The sequence below is a fragment of the Pan troglodytes genome, chromosome 3 (assembly GCF_028858775.2).
Source record: "Pan troglodytes isolate AG18354 chromosome 3, NHGRI_mPanTro3-v2.0_pri, whole genome shotgun sequence".
Taxonomy (NCBI): domain Eukaryota; kingdom Metazoa; phylum Chordata; class Mammalia; order Primates; family Hominidae; genus Pan; species Pan troglodytes.
Window position 1 is genome coordinate 178,675,888 of NC_072401.2, and position 24,625 is coordinate 178,700,512.

Sequence of the window (24,625 nt, forward strand, 5' to 3'; positions counted from 1 at the left end):
AACCAGACAGGAGCCAAAGACCCCCAGGCAGAGTGGCATAAAGGAAATCAGAGTTTGAATCTCAGAGATATTTAATAACTTCTGTATCTTATTATATGGTAAATTTGACAGACTTGGTAAGACACACTGACTTTCCTACATACTTAAGAAGTGAGTCCAGGCTGATGCATAGATACAGAAAAATAGCAGAAATTAAGACCAAGTTGAACAGGAAGCAATTGGCACCAGAAAATATGGGTAGGGCTAATACAAAGATAGAGTTGGAGAAAGTGTTTGTGGGTATTGAACATTTTTTGTAGTCTTTGTCCAAGATGGCTGAATAAGAACAGCTCTGGTCTGCAGCACCCAGCAAGATCGACGCAGAAGACTGGTGATTTCTGCATTTCCAACTGAGGTACCAGGTTCATCTCACTGGGACTGGTTGGACGGTGGGTGTAGCCCACAGAGGGTGAACCGAAGCAGGGTGGGGCGTCACCTCACCCGGGAAGTGCAAGGGGTCAAGGGATTTCCCTCTCCTAGCCATGTGAGGCTGTGACAGACTGTACCTGGAAAAATGGGACACTTTGCCCAAATGCTATGCTTTTCCCATGGTCTTAGCAACTGGCAGACCAGGAGATACTCTCCCATGCCTGGCTCAGTGGGTCCCATGCCCATGGAGGCTTGCTCACTGCTAGCACAGCAGTCTGAGATTGACCTGCAAGGCTGATGCTGGGTGTGGGGAGGGGCGTCCACTATTGCTGAGGCTTGAGTAGGTAAACAAAGCAGTCGGGAAGCTCGAACTAGGCAAAGCCCAGTGCAGCTCAGCAAGGCCTACTGCCTCTATAGACTCCACTGCTGTGGGCAGGGCATAGCTGAACAAAAGGCAGCAGAAACTTCTGCAGATTTAAACATCCCTGTCTGACAGCTTGGAAGAGAGCAGTGGTTCTCCCAGTACAGCATTTAAGCTCTGAGAACAGACAGACTGCCTCCTCAAGTGGGTCACTGACCCCCATGTAGCCTAACTGGGAGACACCTCCCAGTAGGGGCTGACAGACACCTCATACAGGAGGGTGCCTCTCTGGGACAAAGCTTCCAGGGGAAGGGTCAGGCAACGATATTTGCTGTTCTGTAATATTTGCTGTTCTGCAGCCTCCACTGGTGATACCTGGGCAAACGGGGTCTGCAGTGGACCTCCAGAAAACTCCAACAGACCTGCAGCTGAGGGACCTGAATGTTGGAAGGAAAACTAACAAACAGAAAGGAACAGCATCAACATCAACAAAACGGACATCCACACCAAAACCCCATCTGTAGGTCACAAACATCAAAGACCAAAGGTAGATAAAACCACAAAGATGGGGAGAAACCAGAGCAGAAAAGTTGAAAATTCAAAAAACCAGAGCACCTCTTCTCCAAAGGATTGCAGCTCCTCACCAGCAATGGAACAAAGCTGGATGGAGAATGACTTTGATGAGTTGACAGAAGTAGGCTTCAGAAGGTCGGTAATAACAAACTTCTCTGAGCTAAACGAGCATGTTCTAACCCATCACAAGGAAGCTAAAAGCCTTGAAAAAAGGTTAGACAAATGGCTAACTAGAATAAACAGTGTAAAGAAGACTTTAAATGACCTGATGGAGCTGAAAACCATGGCATGAGAACTTCGTGATGCATGCACAAGCTTCAATAGCTGATTCGATAAAGTGTAAGAAAGCATATCAGTGATTGAAGATCAAATTAATGAAATAAAGTGAGAAGACAAGTTTGGAGAAAAAAAGAGTAAAAAGAAATGAACAAAGCCTCCAAGAAATATGCGACTTTGTGAAAAGAACAAATCTACATTAGATTGGTATACCTGAAAGTGACAAGGAGAATGGAACCAAGTTAGAAAACACTTTTCAGAATATTATCGAGGAGAACTTCCCCAACCTAGCAAGGCAGACCAACATTCAAATTCAGGAAATACAGAGAACACCACAAAGATACTCCTCGAGAAGGGCAATTCCAAGACACATAATTGTCAGATTCACCAAGGTTGAAATGAAGGAAAAAATGTTAAGGGCAGCCAGAGAGAAAGGTCAGGTTACCTACAAAGGGAAGCCTATCAGACTAACAGCGGATCTCTTGGCAGAAACTCTACAAGCCAGAAGAGAGTGGGGACCAATATTCAACATTCTTAAAGAAAAGAATTGTTAACCCAGAATTTCACATCCAGCCAAACTAAGTTTCATAAGTGAAGGAGAAATAAAATCCTTTACAGACAAGCAAATGCTGAGAGATTCTGTCACCACCAGGCCTGCCTTACAAGAGTTCCTGAAGGAAGCACTAAACATGGAAAGGAACAACCGGTACCAGCCACTGCAAAAACATGCCAATTGGTAAAGACCATTGATGCTATGAAGAAACTGCATCAATTAATGGGCAAAATAAACAGCTGACATCTTAATGACAGATCAAATTCACACATAACAATATTAACTTTAAATGTAAATGGGCTAAATGCTCCAATTAAAAGACACAGACTGGCAAATTGGATAAAGAGTCAAGACCCATCAGTGTGCTGTATTCAGGAGACCCATCTCACATGCAGAGATACACATACACTCAAAATAAAGGGATGGAGGAAGATCTACCAAGCAAACGGAAAGCAAAAAAAAAGCAGAGGTTGCAATCCTAGTCTCTGATAAAATAGACTTAAAACCAACAAAGATCAAAAGAGACAAGGCCATTACATAATGGTAAAAGGATCAATTCAACGAGAAGAGCTAACTATCCTAAATATATATGCACCCAATACAGGAGCACCCATATTCATAAAGCAAGTCTTTAGAGACCTAAAAAGAGACTTAGACTCCTATACAATAATAATGGGAGACTTTAACACCCAACTATCAATATTAGACAGATCAACGAGACAGAAGGTTAACAAGGATATCCAGGACTTGAACACAGCTCTGCACCAAGCAGACCTAATAGACATCTACAGAACTCTCCACCCCAAGTCAACAGAATATACATTCTTCTCAGCACCACATCGCACTTATTTTAAAATTGACCACATAATTGGAAGTAAAGCACTCCTCAGCAAATGTAAAAGAACAGAAATCACAACAAGCTGTCTCTCAGACTACAGTGCAATCAAACTAGAACTCAAGATTAAGAAACTCACTGAAAACTCTGAAAACCACACAACTACATGGAAACTGAACAACCAGCTCCTGAATGACTACTGGGTAAATAACAAAATGAAGGCAGAAATAAAGATGTTTTTTGAAACCAATGAGAACAAAAACACAATGTACCAGAATCTCTGGGACACATATAAAGCAGTGTTAAGAGGGAAATTTATAGCACTAAATGCCCACAAGAGAAAGCAGGAAAGATCTAAAATCGATACCCTAACATCAAAATTAAAAGAACTAGGGAAGCAAGAGCAAACACATTCAAAAGCTAGCAGAAGGCAAGAAATAACTAAGATCAGAGCAGAACTGAAGGAGATAGAGACATCAAAAACCACTCAAAAAATCAATGAATCTAGGAGCTGGTTTTTTGAAAAGATCAACAAAATTGATAGACTGCTATCAAGACTCATAAAGAAGAAAAGAGAGAAGAATCAAATAGATGCAATAAAAAATGATAAAGGGGACATCACCACCAATCCTACAGAAATGCAAACTACCATCAGAGAATACTATAAACACCTCTATGCAAATAAACTAGAAAATCTAGAAGAAATGGATAAATTCCTGGACACATGCACCATCCCAAGACTAAACCAGGAAGAAGTTGAATCTCTAATAGACCAATAACAAGTTCTGAAATTGAGGCAATAATAATAGTCTACAAACCAAAAAAAGTCCGTGACCAGATGGATTCACAGCCGAATTCCACCAGAGGTACAAAGAGGAGCTGGTACCATTCCTTCTGAAAATATTCCAATCAATAGAAAAAGAGGGAATCCTCCCTAACTCATTTTATGAGGCCAGAATCATCCTGACACCAAAGCCTGGCAGATACACAACAAAAAAAGAGAATTTTAGACTAATATCCCTGATGAACATTGATGTGAAAATCCTCAATAAAATACTGGCAAACCAAATCCAGCAGCACAACAAAAAGCTTATCCATCACGATCAAGTTGGTTTCATCCCTGGGATGCAAAGCTGGTTTGACATACACAAATCAATAAATGTAATCCATCACATAAACAGATCCAACAACAAAAGCCACATTATTATCTCAATAGATGCAGAAAAGGCCTTCAATAAAATTCAACAACCCTTCATGCTAAAAACTCTCAATAAACTAGGTATTGATGGAACGTATCTCAAAATAATAAGAGCTATTTATGACAAACCCACGGCAGAGCTATTTATGACAAACCCACGGCCAATATCATACTGAATGGGCAAAACCTGGAAGCATTCCCTTTGAAAACTGGCACAAGACAAGGATGCCCTTGCTCACCACTCCTGTTCAACATAGTGTTGGAAGTTCTGACCAGAGCAATCAGGCAAGAGAAAAAAATAAAGATATTCAATTAGGAAAAGAGGAAGTCAAATTGTCCCTGTTTGCAGATGACATGATTGTATATTTAGAAAACCCCATCGTCTCGGCCCAAAATCTCCTTAAGCTGATAAGTAACTTCAGCAAAGTCTCAGGATACAAAATCAATGTGCGAAAATCACAAGCACACAAGCATTCCTATACACCAATAACAGACAAACAGAAAGCCAAATCATGAGTGAACTCCCGTTCAAAATTGCTACAAAGAGAATAAAATACCTGGGAATCCAACTTACAGGGGATGTGAAGGACCTCTTCAAGGAGAACTACAAACCACTGCTGAATGAAATAAAAGAGGACACAAACAAATGGAAGAACGTTCCATGCTCATGGATAGGAAGAATCAATATCATGAATATGGCCATACTGCCCAAGGTAATTGATAGATTCAATGCCATCTCCATCAAGCTACCAATTACTCTCTTCACAGAATTGGAAAAAACTACTTTAAAATTCATGTGGGACCAAAAAAGAGCCCACATTGCCAAGACAATCCTAAGCCAAAAGAACAAAGTTGGAGGCATCACGCTATCTGACTTCAAAGTATACTGCAAGGCTACAGTAACCAATACAGCATAGTACTGGTACCAAAAAACATATATAGACCAATGGAACAGAACAGAGTCCATAGAAATAACACCACACATCTACAACCATCTGATCTTTGACAAACCTGACAAAAGCAAGCAATGAGGAAAGGATTCCCTATTTAATAAATGGTGCTGGGAAAACTGGCTAGCCATATGTAGAAAGTTGAAACTGGATCCCTTCCTTACACCTTATACAAAAATTAATTCAAGATGGATTAAAGACTTAAATGTTAGACCTAAAACCATAAAACTCTACAAGAAAACCTAGGCAATTCCATTCAGGACATAGGCATGGGCGAGGACATAAAGACTAAAATACCAAAAGCAATGGCAACAAAAGTCAAAATAGACAAATAGAATCTAATTAAACTAAAGAGCTTCTGCATAGCAAAAGAAACTACCATCAGAGTGAACAGGCAACCTACAGAATGGGAGAAAATTTTTGCAATCTACTCATCTGAGAAAGGGCTAAGAATCTACAAAGAACTTAAACAAATTTACAAGAAAAAAACAACTTCATTGAAATGTGGGCAAAGGATATGAACAGACACGTCTCAAAAGAAGACATTTATTGCAGTCAACAGACACATTAAAAAGTGCTCATTATCACTGGTCATCAGAGAAATGCAAATCAAAACCACAATGAGATACCATCTCATGCCATTTAGAATGGTGATCATTAAAAAGTCAGGAAATAGCAGATGCTGGAGAGGATGTGGAGAAATAGGAATGCTTTTACACTGTGGATGGGAGTGTAAATTAGTTCAACCATTGTGGAAGACAGTGTTGTGATTCCTGAAGGATCTAGAACTAGAAATATCATTTGACCCAGCAATGTCATTACTGGGTATACATCCAAAGGATTATAAATCATGCTACTAAAAGGCACATGCACATGTATGTTTATTGCGGCACTACTCACAATAGCAGAGACTTGGAACCAACCCAAATGTCCATCAATGATAGACTGGATTAAGAAAATGTGGTGCATATACACCACGGAATACTATGCAGTCATAAAAAAGGATCAGTTCATGTCCTTTGCAGAGACATGGATGAAGCTGGAAACCATCATTCTCAGCAAACTATCACAAGGACAGAAAACCAAACACTGCATATTCTCACTCATAGGTGGGAATTGAACAATAAGAACACTTGGACACAGGGTGGGGAACATCACACATCAGGGCTTGTCAGGGGGTGGGAGACTTGGGGAGGGATAGCATTAGGAGAAATACCTAATGTAAATGAAGAGTTGATGGGTGCAGCAAACCAACATGGCACTTTTATACCTATGTAACAAACCTGCATGTTGTGCACATGTACTCTAGAACTTAAAGCATAACAAAGAAAGAGAAAGAAAGAGAGAGAGAGAGAGAAAGGAAAGAAAGAAAGAAAGAGAGAGAGAGAAAGAAAGAAAGAAAGAGAAAGAGAGAGAGAAAGAAAGAAAGAAAGAAAGAAAGAAAGAAAGAAAGAAAGAAAGAAAGAAAGAAAGAAAAGAAAGAAAGGAGGGAGGGAGGAAAGAAGGAAGAGAGAGAAAGAAAGAAAGAAAGAGAAAGAAAGAAAGAGAGAAAGAAGGGAGGGAGGGAAGGAAGGAAGGAAAGAAAGAGAGAGAGAGAAAGAAAGGAGGGAGGGAAGGAAGGAAGGAAGGAAGGAAGGAAAGAAAGAAAGAAAGAAAGAAAGAAAGAGAGAAAGAGAGAGAGAAAGAAGGGAGGGAAGGAGGGAAGGAGGGAGGGAGGGAAGGAAGGAAGGAAGGAAAGAAAGAAAAGAAAGACAAAAAGAAAGAAAGAAAAAAGAAGGAAAGAGAGAAAGAAAGAAAATTTTTTGTTGATTGGTACTTCATTATACAACATCACACCTTAAATTTAAGTTTTTTTGATGTTCTTTATGTCTTCTCAGAATATACTAGATTTCTCATTGTTCAACTTGGAAATAATGTATGTGTACATGTATTCCATATCACACACATTCCCACCTCTATATTAATCCCAGTTAGCGCTCAAAATAGTGCCAATCTGACATGCCTAGACATATTACTGTTTCCTCAATCTTATGCCATAAATATATGCATTCTTAACTGCTCGATGCTTTGAGAATTTTCTATGAGGACTCAACTCTGTGAAGTTTCTCAAAGCATTCCACAGATGAGAAACTGTCCAATATTAGAGGCATATATTTCAATTTGATTACTGTTTACCAAATGCTCACAGGAGCCTGGCTTTGTATGAGAACGTATTGCAAATGCCCCCACACTGCTGTGTATCATGTGTCTTTACCAAGCTTCAGGCACCAGGGGCTAGACAGACTTAGAAATCGTTCCTTATCAATTAGTCAAAGTGACTGTGAAGGCACTTTTATAATTTTGGTTCCTTACAACTTGATTCTTATAATGTTATGCCTTAAATTAAGAAGTATTTTTTCATAGAATAAACTTGAAAATGTGGCTCTAGATTATTTTTGTATGCCTTCATGTGCTGAAATTATAATATTACTTTATTTTTATTTTGGGAAATTATTTCTAAAATAATATTTTGCTTATTCAAAATAGACAAGTTTTAATTTGAAACATAACACAATAAATTAGAGAACTGTAATGGTGTCAAGCACCAAAAACATAATGAAAAAATGTGTCAAGACAAGTTATTCTTTAGACTATCAATTAGTTACATTCTTGATGATGTGCCTTCATTTTATTAATATCCTAGAAGTATTTTTATTTTAGTGATATAGAAAAAAATATAAACTTGCTTTTACCTAACTTCATTAGGAATACCTGTGACATTTGAGCTGATATTTAAGAATATATTATTAAAAATAATTTTACCTAGTTCTTTTCACTTTTTAATGTAGCTGCTAAAAAACTTAAAACTTTATATGTGGTTTTGAATTTGGCTTGCATTATATTTCTATTGAACAATGTTGCTTTAGCCATTGGCAAGAATGAGACTAAATCAACTCCATATTAGCCAGGGATTATAATTAGTTTGATCATCTTTATTAACTCATACTACAGTCCTGTCACTTTATTTTTATGACCAATTTTGCCATTGGTCACTGTAGATAGTGACCATGGCTACATTACTTCCACCAGTATAATTTCTTTTTCTTTTTTTTTAAACTAAATTTTTTAAAACTATTTTAACCCTCTTTTTTTTTTTTTTTTTTTTTTTTTTTTTTTGACAGAGTCTCACTTTATGGTCCAGGCATGAGGCAGTGGCATGCTCATGGCTCACCGCAACCTCAACTGCCCAGGCTCAAGCAATCCTCCTGCCTTGATCTCCTGAGTATCTGGGACTACAGGTATGGGCCACGATGCATAAATGACTAAAAGCTAAGTCATTTTCTACAAGTAACACCTGCAAAGCAGTTTGGAAAATTATTCAGTAATGAAATTTCATTGGACCTACAGAGATTTGTTTTAGCTACGTTCACCTTTAATTCGACCATTTAACAACTGCCCTTCCCAGTCATCTATCATCTAACTAATCTTTCTTACAAGAGGATCAAACAACAGTTGATTCCTATCACATTTCTCAGTTTTTCTTCCATCAACTTATACGTACACTCAGAGAAAACATTATTTGGGCCGGGTGCGGTGCCTCATGCCTGTAATCCCAGCACTTTGGGAGGCCAAGGCAGGCAGATCACGAGGTCAGGAATTCAAGACCAGCCTGGCCAATATGGTGAAACCCCGTCTCTACTAAAAATACAAAAAGTTAGCTGGGTGTGGTGGCGCGTGCCTGTAGTCCCAGCTACTTGGGCGGCCGAGGCAGAAGAATCACTTGAACCCAGGAGGCGGAGGTTGCAGTGAGCTGAGATTGCACCACTGCTCTCCAGCCTGGGTGACAGAGGGAGACTCCGTCTCAGAAAAAAAAAAAAAGAAGAAGAAGAAAAAGGAAACATGATTTGGAAGGAGTGATAACATATATTTCATACCTTACTTCTCAATGCTGAGCTCTCATTATAGTTTTAGTCTTTGGGAGAGTTTAAATCTTAACTGTTAGCTTTTAATGATTTAAAGAGATTGTTATGCAATTCGAAATATTATGACCAAGTATTATTATATTCTGCTGTGTAATAAACCACCTTAGAATTTGATAGCTTAAATCAAGTAAAATAGTTTACTTTGCTCATGAATGCACATTTTGGGCAGTGCTCTTTGATGACTCTATGTCTCTGTGCTGCATAGTGTCACCTGGAAAGGAGCTGAAGGATCCACTTCCAAAGTTGCTCAGAAGGAAATGACATTTCCTTCCCATGAGAGCCTCTCTATCTTTCTCCCAGCAGGGCAGATAGGTTTCAGAAATGAGTGTTCCAGGAGGCCTGGGTAGAAGCCATAAGTCTTCTTATGACCTGGCCTCAGACCCACTCCCTTCTATTGGTCAAACAAGTGGCTAAAGCCTGTCTGATCCCAGGAGAAGCAAATAAGAGCTCACCCTCTTAGTGGAAGGAGTAGCGAAGAATTTGTAGTTGTCTATAATCTACCCATAAGTTATTCTGATGTCATTATTTGCCCTTACATCACATGTGATATCAAAGACATTTTTGGCTATGGTAGTGTTTGTATTCCGTAAAATTCTCTGCTCTCTCTAATTGGACTTTGTCTTTAACTGCTCTGCAACTTCCCAGGTGTGAAGAAGCTCAGAGCATAATACACAGAAATGGATTTTCACTTAAGCCAGTCACAATCTGTATTGCCGTCTTCCACCATTCCGATACTAATTAAGTGGAAGGACAAATATTATCCAAAGGAGTCCATACCTGGATATTGTCATCAGGAAATCTTGGCACTAAGACAGAGAAGGATGGCAAGGGAATTGCAGCAGTCACCAATCTCTAATGTACTAGCATGTCCTCAAACTAGTCTGAAAGAGAGGTCGGTTTAGATAGCAAGAATATTCATCACACAGGAAAGGTAAACACCTTGGACACAAGCTTCCTCCAAATCCTGACTGACAGGCAGCCAGTCTCATGGGACAGGGGCGTGCTCAGGTCACATCAGAGACATATTTGAACACACATCATGGACAAATGCTCCAAAAAGAACTGTCCTGTCATCTCAGCCAGTTGACTTAACATTTAACAAGCCTATTGCCTTTAACAAGGTGATCTTTTAAACCATGTCCCGTAATTGACATGGCTTAAAAGATATTGACTCGGTATAAAAGATCTCCTTGTTAAGGCAGTAGACTTGTTAAAAGCTAAGTCAACTGGTTTACTTACATTACATCCAATATTGAGGTTTTTCACCCTGAGAAAAAAATTCTAAATTTATTTTTATATAGCTATTACTCAAAACCTGTTGTCTAGCCACGGTGAAAATCTCCTTTCTATGAGGAAATGTAGGCAACCCTGAAGCTCTCATAGGATTTCCCCTACAAGCTACATAAAAACGTATTTCCTCCTCTTTCTCCACTCAGCACCTTAAAGCAGAGAAGTTGCTAGGTTTCAGCTTCAGCCTTCTTTTCTCCCACTACTTGCTTTCCCTGAAGGGTTTCATTTATTCCAGAAACTTCAACTGTCACCTCTACATTGATGGCCTGAGAATCTGTATCTCAGTCTCCATCCTCTCTCTCATATCTTCCTGTGTCATAGTTTTTCATTTGAATTTCCCTTATCTAGTTAGTGTTTCTTAGCTTCTCAGAATCAGCAGGTCCAAAACTGAACTCAATGTTTCTTATCCCCTTCTCTTGAAAAACTATTTTTACTGTTGTGATTTTCCTGATGAGATTATGGGTATAACTATACCCACATGAGGTTCCTAATGGAAGAGATAGCATCCGGTGGCTCCTCCGTCTCTATCTACTTACATCCAATTGTCACCTGAGTTTAGTAATTTACCTCAGCAATTGCCTTAGGCTCAGTAGTCCTAATTCTCCAATAATTGCTACTTAGTGCCAATCTTCATAGCTCATGCTTGGCCCATTGTAATGTTCTTAACTACGTCTCCTCTCTCCTGACCTTTCTCATCCATCCTCAACACTGAAGGTGGCATTATCATGCTAATGTACACATCTTACTATATCAACCCCATTTCTTAAAATTCTTTCTCTGCAATGCCGATTACCTTAGCATACAGTCATCCCTTGATTCGGAGGATTAGTTACAGGACCCCTACAGGTACCAAAATCCATGGATGCTCAAGCCCCTTATATAAAATGGCATAGTATTTGCATAGAACCTACACACATTCTCCTGGATACTTTAACTCATCTCTAGATTATTTATAACATTGAATACAACATACATTCTATGTAAATACAGTTATGTGTCCTTCAATGACAGGGATACATTCTGGGAAATGCATCTTTAGGCAATTTTGAATTTGTGTGGACATGATACCATGTACTTACACAAACACTGGTGGTATAGCCTACTACACAACTAGACTACATGGTACTGCTTATTGCTACTAGGCTACAAATCTGTATACTTGTTACTGCACTGAATACTACAGGCAATTGTAACACAGTGATAAGTATTTGTGTATCTAAACATATATAAACAAAGAAAAGGTTAAGTAAAAATAAGCTACTATAAACTTATGGGACCACCATTGTACATGCGGTCTGTTGTTAACTGGAACATCATTATGTGACACATGACTGTAGTTATTATACTGTATTGTTGTGTTATTTTTGGTTTTTTTCCTAATATTTTTGATTCATGAAATCTAAGTCTGTGGAATCTGCAGATATTGAGGGCTGACTCTACCCAGCCATGATAGGGACCCGCGATACCTTTTAGCTTCATCATCATCTTACTCTTCCCTTCTCCGAAGCTCTGGCCAAAACAATCAACTCACAGCTCTCTTAAAGATACATACACTTTCACAATTGGGACTTTACACACTTTATCTCCTCATTAACGCAATGCCTTTCTTCCTGCCAACTCTAAAAACCCCCTCTCATCCCTAAAGACCAAACTCAAAATATAGTAGGCTTTATGAACCATGACTTGACAGATAGAATTAATCATTCCCGGTTCCTGTTCCCATGGTACTAAATAGCTCCACAATGGCACTAAATAATAGCTTCCATATATAAGCTTTTCCCACTAGATTAGACAAGGATAGTGTTTTATTAATTTTTGTATTCTTATATCATCATGAAAGACCTGACGTATAGTATGAACTAAGTGTTCATTGAATGAGTTAGAAAATAGCTTAGAGATGATTTAGTCCCACCTCTTTCCCAAAGTTTAAATATCATTTACTATATCCCTGGGAGACGTTTATTAGTCACCACACCAACACTACCAGGGTCAGATAGCCTCATACTTAGAACGATGTACCATTTCATTATTCAACCTAACATTTCAAATGTTTTTTATGTTAGGCTTAAATTTTGCCTCTGAATCTTCTATACCCTACTCCCATTAGTCCTATTTTTACCCTCTGAAAAAAACTTATAATAAAACAATTTTTTTATATGGCAACATTTCAATATTTGAAGATATCTGCTACACCATCCTTTGCTGTCTGTTCATAAATTTAACCATTTTTAAGCCCTGGGAGGGGGTTACATCTCCTTATATACATCTCCTTATGTATTTTAGTTTATTGAAATTTCCATATATATGTATATATTATTCAGTTCTTAAAGTGCAATGCCAGAAATAGACCCACTCTTCCAGTTGCAGTTATACCAGGGCACATACAGTAGAACTATGTTATGCTGATCCAAATGTTGCACTTCTTGTAATTTGGCTGCTGATTGTACACTTGCAAAACTTCTTATCTCTCTGTTTCTAGTCTCAATCTCCCTCAATCTTTCATAACTGATGTTGAGCCATAATAGAACCAACTATTTATTCTGGCCTTGACCTTTAAAGAATGCTGAGTTGCCCATCAATTTGTGTCAGTGTAAAGCTCATGTAAGAATTGAAGGCCAGTTTCCAAATCTCTTATTTACTCAGCCTAACTTGCAACTTACCTTACCATCATACTTGTTCTCATCACCTTACTATGCTTTCCCCTGGATTTTATATTGCTTCCATATCTACTTCAAGTCAAATTTCTTTTGATGGCCACTTTTCTAATGAGCTGAAAATAACTACCCTGTTACTGGTACCAATGCTATTTATCCATAGTAGATACTGAGCACTGAGCATTAGTTTTTGTTTTTGTTTTTGTTTTTTTGAGACGGAGTTTCACTCTTGTCGCCGAGGCTGGAGTGCAATGGCATGATCTCGGCTCACTGCAACCTCCGCCTCCGAGCTTCAAGCCTCAGCCTCCCGAGTAGCTGGGATTACAGGTGTGTGCCACCACGCCCAGCATGCCCACAATGGCACAATCTCGGCTCACTGCAACCTCCACCTCCCAGGTTCAAGCCTCAGCCTCCCAAGTAGCTGAGATTACAGGTTTGTGCCACCACACCAGCTAATTTTTGTATCATTAGTAGAGACATGGTTTCACCATGTTGGCTAGGCTGGTCTCGAACTCCTGACCTCAGGTGACCCATCTGCCTTGGCCTCCCAAAGTGCTGGGATTGCAGACGTGAGCCACCGCCCCTGGCCCGCATTAGATATTTTCTATGTGCTGGATCTTATGATAGGTACTTTAAATAAATTATCTGGATTTGAAAGGAAAATTTTTATAAGAGATACTTAATCAGAATTGAGGTAAACACCCTACTTAACATGTGAGAGTCCAGTCATGCCTTTTTTTTTGACAAATATTTATCTGTCTTTCATTGTTCTCCAGGATTCAGAACTCAAACTCTTCTTTATCTTCTAATTTATACTCCCTTTAATAAGCTACAGCCATTTAATCTGAAATCTTGCTTTCATTATTTGCTTCCTTGATAGGTAGAATTTACGTAATTTTTATATTTCCAGGTTTATTAATGCTGAACATGACTGCAACCTAACTCTATGTGCTGGGGAGTTAAGAGTTCCTGCGCCAAACATACATAACCTCTGTAGAACTCCCAAGAAGATTAGTCTATTGCGTTATAATATACCAAGAGCCCACCTAAAGAAGATAGTATCGCTGTGTAAGAGCAATTCGCATGCTTTTTCAAATTTAGGATAACAGTTGCATTAGGTTGTTTATTTCTTTCTATTTATTTCCTGACACTTCTTGTGTTGAAATTTGCTGCAGAATTAGTGTTGAGGGAAGGGCTAAGCTACAACACAGATTGTGGAATGTTGCAATGTAAAAATATTAGTTTTTAAAAAATATTTCTTTCATTTGTATATCACATACTTATTTTTATGTTTTATTTTTTCTTTATCTTTATTGTATTTATATTTTCTTTGTCAATATCTATTCACCTAAATGGATTTAAGACACTCTTTTGCTTATTTCTCTAGGTAAAATAGGCTACCCATTAATACATGGTGGTAATACATCCCAAGATTATTCAAACTCTACCAATTTCTATCCCTCTCTGCCTAACCCAAGTCATGCAAAGGGCTGCAAGTGAGACAGGGCAGGACACTTTAAGAAAAAAAAGAGCTAGTGTGGTTATGTATAGTGTAAACTTACGTAAGATTAAAACTTTGGCATAACCATTTCACTACGTGCCTTAAAACCTACAGGGAAGAGTTGAGACTTTAGGGAACTGGGAAGTAATGAAGCCTTTAAGCACAGGCAGTGAAATTCATATTTTAGAAGGATAGCTGGTGTTGTGACGTGAAAAAAATGCATCAGAGGCAAGACCAGAAATGAGTAGGCTGGCTAGAAATTGTTTCTAGTAATGTAGGTGGGAAATATTTTCTGAATTATAGTGGCGGTAGAGATAGATGGGGATACGTCTGATGGTTTCAAAGAAATGGGTTGGCTCCATGGGTCTTTGAATCAATCAATTACGTCTGTAGGGCAACAAAAAAGGCAGAAAGTGGACCCCTGATTTTATGCCTTAGGCAAAAAATACTATGAGAAATAGGGTATTAAATAGAAAACAAGTTTTGGAATGATTAATGATTCACATTTGTAAGTGACCGAAAGGAGACTCTTCAAGTCACTCTCCAAGGGTAGAGTTGGACACTTAATCTCAGTTCAGAAAAAAGTATTTAGAAAAAGATATAGATTTGGAGAAAATTCATGAAAGATTTTATGAACATGCACAAATTTTGCATTAGATACTGCTGAGAATTGGAGAAAGTGACACCTATAGAAACCCAGAGGCATTGCTAAGCTACATGGGGACGAAAGTGTGGACCATCAATCTATAGTGCCAGCAGTCAGTGCCATTGCATATGGCTTTTTGTCTCAAATGAAATTTGCAAAGAAGGGAATGTGGACTGTTACATTTATCCCAATGCGGGGCTTAGCCAGGCAGGTGTGACAAAAGGCAAAGGGGCATGGGAGTTGAAATTACGACACGAGAATATTGAGAGTGATGTTTCATGGAATGTAGAATAGAGAGGATAGCAAGTAAAGACAGGGGAGGATGGATTATTAGAGATAGTAGAAAGGTCACGAAAATGGAAATCTCAGTGAGCACGTAGAATGAACTGAGAGTCAGAGGTTGTGTTAAAAGGATAAACTGGAGCTTTAAATGTCGAGAGTGTAGCTGTTCTTGGTGAACACACGGTTTAGAACATTGCCATAGGAAGGGTTGCTGACAGGCAGCTGATATGAAAACACCTGGAATCCAGATAAAGCCATTGAAAGGCTATGGCTACTATTCAGGGCCCTAAGTTTTTGCAACTGAGCATAATTACTGGAAAGGCAATGGATGAAAATTATAAGATGAGGAAGAAGTGATGATTGACAAATAGGGGGATCACAAAAGAGCAGATTTTGGAGACTGGAGGGGGAAAGCTGTTAATATGTTTGCTCTTAATCTGAAAAAAAAAATCAATATTTGTCCAAAAGCTGCACTGGGGAGAGAGAAGAATGCTGAGCACTCCTTGGTTTTCAGCTCACCTCTTGGTCCTGAGATTCATAGCATAGGGGGGAACAAGCAGCTAACACTTGTAGGGACTACAGGGGACAATATTTCTTTAGAGTCAGCTAGGTTTCACTTACTGCCAAGAAGCAAATGATGTGTTGAGTTCTGAGAGTAAGGAGGTTGGGAAGTTATGTGACATTGGATGACCTTGGGGTTCTAGTGGGCAAAGGGTGCAAGCCCGGGAGAGAAGGATGTGGAGGGGCTTGTGTCAAGGGAAAGCACATTGCAGTACAGAGATGAAAGCAGAGGTAGTCACAAGGGCTTATGTTTTTTGTTTTGAAAAAAAGACACTTAAATATGTTGACGTCTTTGACGTCACGGTGTAGTTAGCTATCTTCAGGGTTTCTTTTACTCAAAATGCATAATCTGAATGGTTTGTGTTTCCGAGTAGTCTTGGGTTGGATAAAACAGCAGCCACTAGTGGAGAGGGGTGGTGGTGAGACAAGAAGGCAGAGAGCTCTCTGGAGGAAGACAATCAGAATTGGAATAAATTAGGCTTCTAAGACAGCTGCTAAGTAGTAGAGAAGGGATGTGAATCCATCTCAATTAAAAGCCATGTTATTCCCTTTATGTTTCACTGCACTGTCCTTCTCAAATTTTATAGACAAGAAATGTATATCCCACCAGCCCTACCTTAGAATAGGGGGAAAAATAATAAACTTGGATACAAACAACAAGAGACCAGAGACATCAAGATAGCAATCATGGATAGATCTGACAGTAGGAGTCGGCAATCTAATTATGGAAAACTGAGGCACAGAAGGAGGAAATCCTAACTCACAGGGATAGCCTTTGGCGGAAATATTGGGTTTCAAAAATCAGAAAATAAACAGCATTAATTTGATTCAAACTGTGACCTTGAGGTTAGGGAAACATTGGAACAGTGAGCCAGATATGCCTTTGGTTATGGTGGGGTGGAAAGCATATTTTACTTGGTATCTAAAATTAGCAGTTCAACTTCCAGGCCCTTCTTGCTGCCATATGTGTGATTCTGAGTGAATGACTTTATCTCTTTCAAGTTTCTCTGAACTGCAGCTTGCTTAACTATAGAACAAGGATCATGTTTGTTGCAAAATATGTCATGAAAAATAAATGAGAAGCTCCTTTTTCTCATTGTAAAAGTCAAATCTGTAAAATTTGACAAATTAGAGGTTCTACCCAACAGTGATATTTTCATCTTCTGGTTCTCATTTATTCCTCATGTACACAGTTGCTAGGTTAATCTCTTAGTTGAATATACACCTACCCTGATTCTTTCCATCCAGATTAAAGTCTTTCTTTGGTTTGATTCTCCAGGAGTCTCTAGCCTAGTGAGACCCTATCTTTCTAGCATCCTTTTCTATTTGTAAACATAAGTACTTTGTGCCAGCTGTCTTGGTTTATTTGCTATCTGTTAAGCACACCTGAACTTTCATCTCCAGTTCTTTTTATCACAGAAATTTTCTAGCAGGTAAAGATCTCAGACGACAAACTCAGCTTTCAGAAAGTTTAGCTTGATTATACCCGTATATAATTTTCTTGAGATTTTTATCCAGGCAGAGTTAGAAACTTGATCTCAGTCAAAATGTCTCTCCCAAAGCACACACATTTTCTCTAGTCCTTCTTTCCAAAGTTTGTGTGTGTGTGTGTGTGTGTGTGTGTGTGTGTGTGTGTGTGTTTTCTATTCAGGGTTTCATCTACTTTCCAAGGAAATTCATCTGGTTTGGGTAATCACCTATGCAAACCAGAACTCTCTGATCTCTCGTCTGTCTATCTGGAACTGGTCCTACATGATTCTTTACTATTTCATGCCACTGGGGGAACGTTAGAAGTTCAGTTCTACCAGGGCCCTGGGAACTCTATGCAGCCTTCTCAGGCCATCAGCCTCAACATTCCAAACCCTTTTTGCTCTGGGATTGTGTTATGTTCCCAGGAAATTTTTACAAATATAAGCACGGGGTTGTGCTGTTTTTAAATACTCTAAACACAGGATCATTTGTGAAAGGGACACTCCTTTCCCCAAGTGTCTACTCAAGTTTTGATTCCGACCTATATCCTTCACATTCCCCAATTTAGCATAATTTTATCAGAGCTGGTGGTTGACAACAGGAATGTTTTAAATTACTCCTCTCTTTCTTCTCACAAATGTATTCACTTGGATGTAAGTGCTAGATGTTCCTCTCAGGGCTAGAATTTTGAAGCACCCTCTCTTTTTGACGTTAAGCTATATTATGTTGTTTATGATGTTATGTTATGTTATCAAATCTCCATGAGATGGCTAAGCATGAAGTTAGAAATACAGCATTCATACTGAAATGGGCCATTCCATGTAGCAAACCCTAATGTGAGGATTTGCTTTGCTTTACGAGGGAAGTGGGAGGGAGTTGTTCTCAGTCCTTGTCGTGTGGTAGAGAAGTAAACATGGGTGAAGTGTGGTCAACAAGACATCAGGACTAGGATCATGCACTTATCAGAAGCATTAAGAGAACTGACAAAAAAAAAAAAAGAAAAAAACCTCCGACTTTTGGAGTGTTGGTTCCTTCTTTTGACTCTCAGTAAAAACACTGAAGAAAGAAATAGGATTAATTTAAAACAAGTCAATCTGAAAACATAAAGAAGAAAAAAGTACATGGCCCTCCTAATCCAAGTAATTTCTGTTTGTAAACAACAATCTGTAGTGTCTATAATATTTGTAATTTGAAATCTGGCAGGGTCGCCAAAGCCAAGTGCTCATCCCAAGCTGAAGTTCATGTGAACAGGAGCAGAAAGATAAGATGCTTACTTAAAAAAAAAAGATAATCCCGATGTCCCAGGTGTCTCTGAGGTACTTTCATTAAACATCCTTTGACAGATAATGATGGAAATCAATCTCACCCAGAAGATGTGCCTAGGACATAGCATGGGACAAGTGGCAGGTTACCAGCACCTCCCATTTGTTCTGAGCTAGATGCTGGGATTAAGTTAAAGTCTATTGAATGGGTAGCCAGGAGATGTGGCTTATGCACAGATGCTCATCGCTACAAGAGGAGAGAAATTTAAGCCTTTGGAACCTGGGGCTAAACTCAATTTCTGGCTCCATACACCAGTCCGTGGAATTTGCTAGAAGCAAACAGACCAAAGCTGACTACATTTTTAAGTGAGCTGGATTATCAAAGAAATTCCAAACTTGACTGAAACCAGCCAGTGGCTTCTTCATCCCTCTGACAAATCTTCAGATCCCAGAACCATTCCACTGAGACTGTAAGGTGGCACGTTACCTAGAAAGGAAATTGTCCCCTGAGGTGGCCATATAAGACAATAGACAAGGGAGATATTCCTAGAAAGTAACTTCCTGAGCAGTTGTTAAATCTCATCAAAGGATGGATTCCATTTCAAGGACAGGCTACTGCTAGGTTTTACTTAACAGCAGAATATGTTTTATGCTGTGGAACTATATGTTGTTTCCCTTTCCTTTTTAAAATGAGAATTTTCATTTATATTACTGTATTATTTCTCTATGATAATGTATTTGGAAAACTGGAGATGGAAAAATATATCTTTCAGCCACACATCACTGGACTGTATGTAGTTACAGCCAACTCAGTGAACAGGATGGCATGTCACCAAGAGATCATACATATGGACCAGAATGCGGCACATGACACCTTCTGATATCATCTTTGGGAAAGGCTGATGTTTTTCAACAGTTATAGGGGGTTTGAAATATATATATATATATATATATAAAAGAAAGTATGTGTGTATGCATGTGTGTGTGTGTGAGAGAGAGAGACAGAGAGAGAGAAGTTTGGGAAAACCAAAAGAGTGGATACTTGTGGTTATATACATTCCTTCCATTGTATATACCCAAGTGGTTTAGGATGATGTAGAGCCCACAATTCAGCCTCCTCCTAGCTCTAGGTTGATTTCAACCCTCTTGCTAGAGAAATGAATTGAGGAAATTCACAACTAAGTCAACAGTGCATAGTATCACCCTGGGTAAAGAGATTGGTTCAGAGACATGCTTGACTTAGTTTAGGCCAAAGTCTTCTGGACCAGAAGGCTCCCTATTCTTCTGGGAGAGCCAGGAGAGGCCATTGCACTTTCTCCTTTTGAATGTGTACATGAGAAACTTGGCCCTGCGTCAGCACGCATGAAACTGACACTGGGGAAGGAGGAGCACAGAGAAGGGGCGCCTTTTATTCTATCAGTAAGACATTGCAGCTCTGAAGATCGGCAACCTTCTATTTATGTGACCCCAATCAATTATCTTTATCATTTAAACTAAAGAGTTGGTTTTGTGTTAATTGTGACAGGAAAAGTCGCTGTTGTTATAATTACTTATATTATTATGAAACATATATTTCTATTTAGCCTCTCATGTGTTTCTTCTTTTTCACCCAATGAAAGTGCACTTTCCTTGAGATCTGAAGTTATGTCTTATATTTCTGGTTCTAGCATTGTTCCTAACACATAATAATGGCTTATGAATATTGGTTAACTGCATCATCAAAGTGTTTGACATGACTAGTTAAGTTTTGACTTCTGATATAGCCTGTTTTTACATGGTCTGAATTCTTCTAAAGGCAATACCTTTGAAAACAATCCTTTATTTCAGTCAAAGAGTGCTTTATATCTGACTCTAAGACGGGTGAATTTCAAAATACTTGGTTTTCTGGCCCATTTTTTTAAGGTAGTCTAATACTCTGTAGGCACTGTTTCCAGGCAGCTTCCTCAAAACCTTGACTCACTACCTTGCTGAATCTCCATGATGAATAGAACTCAATGTATTCCTTTACTGACAATGGATACACTATGACATCTGTACAATAAAAATCAGTCATTTATTATGGTATATACACACCATAGAATACTACACAGCTATGAAAAAAGAATGAAATCATGTCTTTTGCAGCAACATGCATGCATCTGGCGGACATTATCCAAAGCAAATAAACAAAGAAACAGAAAACCAAACACCACATGTTCTCACTTATAAGTAAGAGCTAAACCTTGGGTACACAAGGACACAAAGATGGGAACGATAGACACTCGGGACTTCAAAAGCAGGGAAGGTGGGTAGAGGCAAGGGTTGAAAAACTACCTCTCAATCAGGTAGGTTCACCACTTGGACAACAGAATCATTAGGAGCCCAAACCCAAGCATCACAGAATATACTCATACAATAAACCTGCACGTGTGTTCCTGGAATCTAAAATAAAATAAACATTTAAAATATAAAAATAAATCACAGAAAAAATCAATCCTTTAAGATAAAATTGTTTTTAATTTTATATGGTTTTTAAAAATTATGTAGGGATTCATACTTTTTTTTTAGGATTGCAGAACCTGAAAAAATATATTATGTGGCTAAATTAATCATTGCAAAAAAACCCCCAAATATTTAGAAAATTTTCTCTATGTGTAAATATTGATTTCAAACTTGTTTTGCTTCCTCCTGTGAAGCAAGAGCATATAGGGTCATGACCCAATTACAGAACATTTGATTGTCTCAGCTCAATTTCATAACTGCTCAAGAGAAATCCCTGAAGTAAAATTTATCATTATTTTCTGAAAGTTGTTTGAAAAAGACATGTTAAATAAAATAGTTTCATCATATCTTTTGGTTGTGCGTTTTTTGTGCCCCAAAACACAAATACTTAACCTCAGACCAGCCAAAATATCTCATAGAAAGTTTTAAAATAATGAATGCAATGAGGTAATTGAATCCCATCTAAATAAATGCTCATTGGATTGAAGTGTAATTTTCTTAAAATTACAGAGTCTGAAGTTTGCCAGTTTTCCTTAAACTCTTTCAAGGTTATTTTGTCTTTCCTATTTTTAGTCTACAATTTCACGGGGAGTTAGCATCTGTTATAATACAATGCTAGATCATTATAGGTTTTTAATATCACCTGTTTTCTACAGTTTTTCATGAATCCCTTGTTAATTTTCAAGACAGTTGACTCATCAGCCTAGAAGCTCCTGTCATCCTGGTATCTGAAGGGCACCAAATGGATGAGCATGAATGAGCTTCCATTTTTAGATTTTGTTATTCTTTTGCGTTTGTTGATTTTTAGTTTCTATATTATGAAGTTTTCTACTGGTATTATTTACTAGTGTACACAAATGGCCACCATTTACTGACATCATAACAAAATGGTTTTGAAACAAAATATTTTTGTAAATTCCTCTCTGGGACTTCTGATCCAGGGATGTTAAGCCATTAATAAATGTTTGTTTATTATAGCTTTTTTTAATTTAAGGGATGTTTTTCCATAGACTTCTGCTACCATAGAGGCATGATCAACACATAAATACTGATTTTCTGAAAACATGATCTCTCTGAGCACACTGCTTTATAGCATTCTTCCCTGTTACCCTCATCCCTTTTCTTCCCAAGTCCCTCTTGTTTTCCATTTACAGAAACAAATGAAAACCTATTCCAGAAGTTTTTGCAAAAAATAAAATGGCATAATGCTATATCATTTCCTTTGAAGAGTTGAAAATAGAAAGTCCACTTAAGTCAGGAATCAAGGAAGTCAGAGTGATTAGTGAATGAAATGACCTGGGAGTCCAAAAGACTAGATGATCATTTGCCAATCAATGCAGTGGTATTAAATATGTGTGTGATATCCATCTATTCTTTCAAGTTTTACTAATGTGAGCCAAGCACAGTTGTGACTACATGCCTGATAGACCAATAGACATACTGCCCCCGGTCACGTGGCTTACGTTATGATGTGGAGAATGCATGAAAAGTGCATAGACAGTTACAGCAGGATCAGGGAAATCAAGGACCTGGGAGAAACTATGTCAAGTGCAAGTGACCTCATTTTAGGGGTCAAGAAAGGCTTCTTATAAGGAAGAGACATCCTCCTTGAGAATCGAATAATGAGGAGGAAGTTGGCCATCTGGACATGGGTAGAGAAAGAGCACTCTAAAAGCAAGAGGGCAGGAGCCTGGGGGAACTGGAAGAAGTCCAATAGGGGAGTATCACAGAGCAAGTGTTCGGTGTGAGGTCATGGGAGCGAGAGAGTAATATGGTAGGGTATTCTGAATAAGCACAATAAGGCAGGATGGGTAAGCACAGGCAAGAAGTGGATGTTACAAAGAATGGGAGAGGAAACTGACTAGGGAAACAGAATCCCTGGTCAGCGCTGCAGGGAACATGAAGATGACAGGAACCATTCGTGACAACTTGGATCAAATAAAAGGATCAGGATCACATCCAAGAAAACACATGACACTCTTCCTGGTCTCTGTGGCAATTTCTGTTTTTGTTCGATTTCATGAGTATAGGACAGAGCCAGAAACAACCATTAAAAACAACAACAATGAAGTGTGAGTACTTTGCAACTATAACTCAACTTGGTCAGTTCTGTCCATGAATTTTGTTACTAAATTTACACTACTTCCAAAACCAATGAAACTTATGAAAACCTTAACAACTTAGTGGTTCTCAGAATCTTAGAATGATGGAGTTAAAACAAAAAATCAGCAAAGGGTTGAAAGGGTGACTATTCTTTCACAATACCAAAACACTCACATATTCATATGTTAATACATTTTGGTAACCATAGAAAAGTGAGAGAAAGAAAAAAAATTTGACCCTCTTTTCACTGCCATTTTGGAGTATTCCTCTGGACTATGTCCTTAATAACATAAGTATGCTCATGCTTTAAATATAAGGTTCTCAACTTATTTCTCTGAAGGGTATATCATACTTAGTTTTCCATGGTATTACAAATCTTTTATGTCTTAATGACCACTGAAAATATCACTTTCTAATACCAATGTACATATGTGAAAACCTACTTAACCATTTCCATAATGATGTGAATATTTTTAAAATTTTAAGTTACAATAAAAATTTTGGTTACATTACTTAACTGGTGGGTTGGTTTAATAAGTAAGATATGCTGATCATTGTGCTCAGTGTTGCATATACAATGATAGGTGAGAAACGATGATTGCTTACAGGGAGTCTGCTGTCTTCTCCGTCATAAAGTGTTTTCTACATTCAGAATGTTTACCCTACTAGGGATTTCTGAATGTGAAAAAAAATAAGCATAAATATAGTAAAGGCTTCCGGTAGTTATTACCAAATTAACTTCTTAAAGAGTATACCAATTCATAATTCCCCCCTTAAAAATATATAAAACAAACATATTTTTGTGTTATTTGATCCAGACTTTTAAATTACGACTAACATAAAACTAACTCAAACTAGGATTAAGTTAGAAAAGCAAAGTGGGAGCAGGAGGTTCAGGACATTGATTTAAGCTCCAGTAACTAAATAATAAAGGGCTATTGTTGGCTTCAGGTGTTGAGAGATCCAGGGGCTCAGACAAGAGCGTCTGGGCTCAGGTTTTTTCCATCTCACAGCTCTGATTTTTTCCTGATGGCTTCACTCAGGCAGGCTCTGTCTACTTGGGCATATAGATATTCTAAGTTCCATCCTCCAGATTTTTAGTCTAGCAAAGAGTGAGCACATTTCTCATTTCAATAACTTTAACAAATGTCCTAGAATTGACTTTCATTGGCATGGCTCGGTCCTTGTTAATCTTGGAACAAATCACTGTGCCATGAGATGAAATGATGAACCAACTGTGAACTGATGACTGATGAATC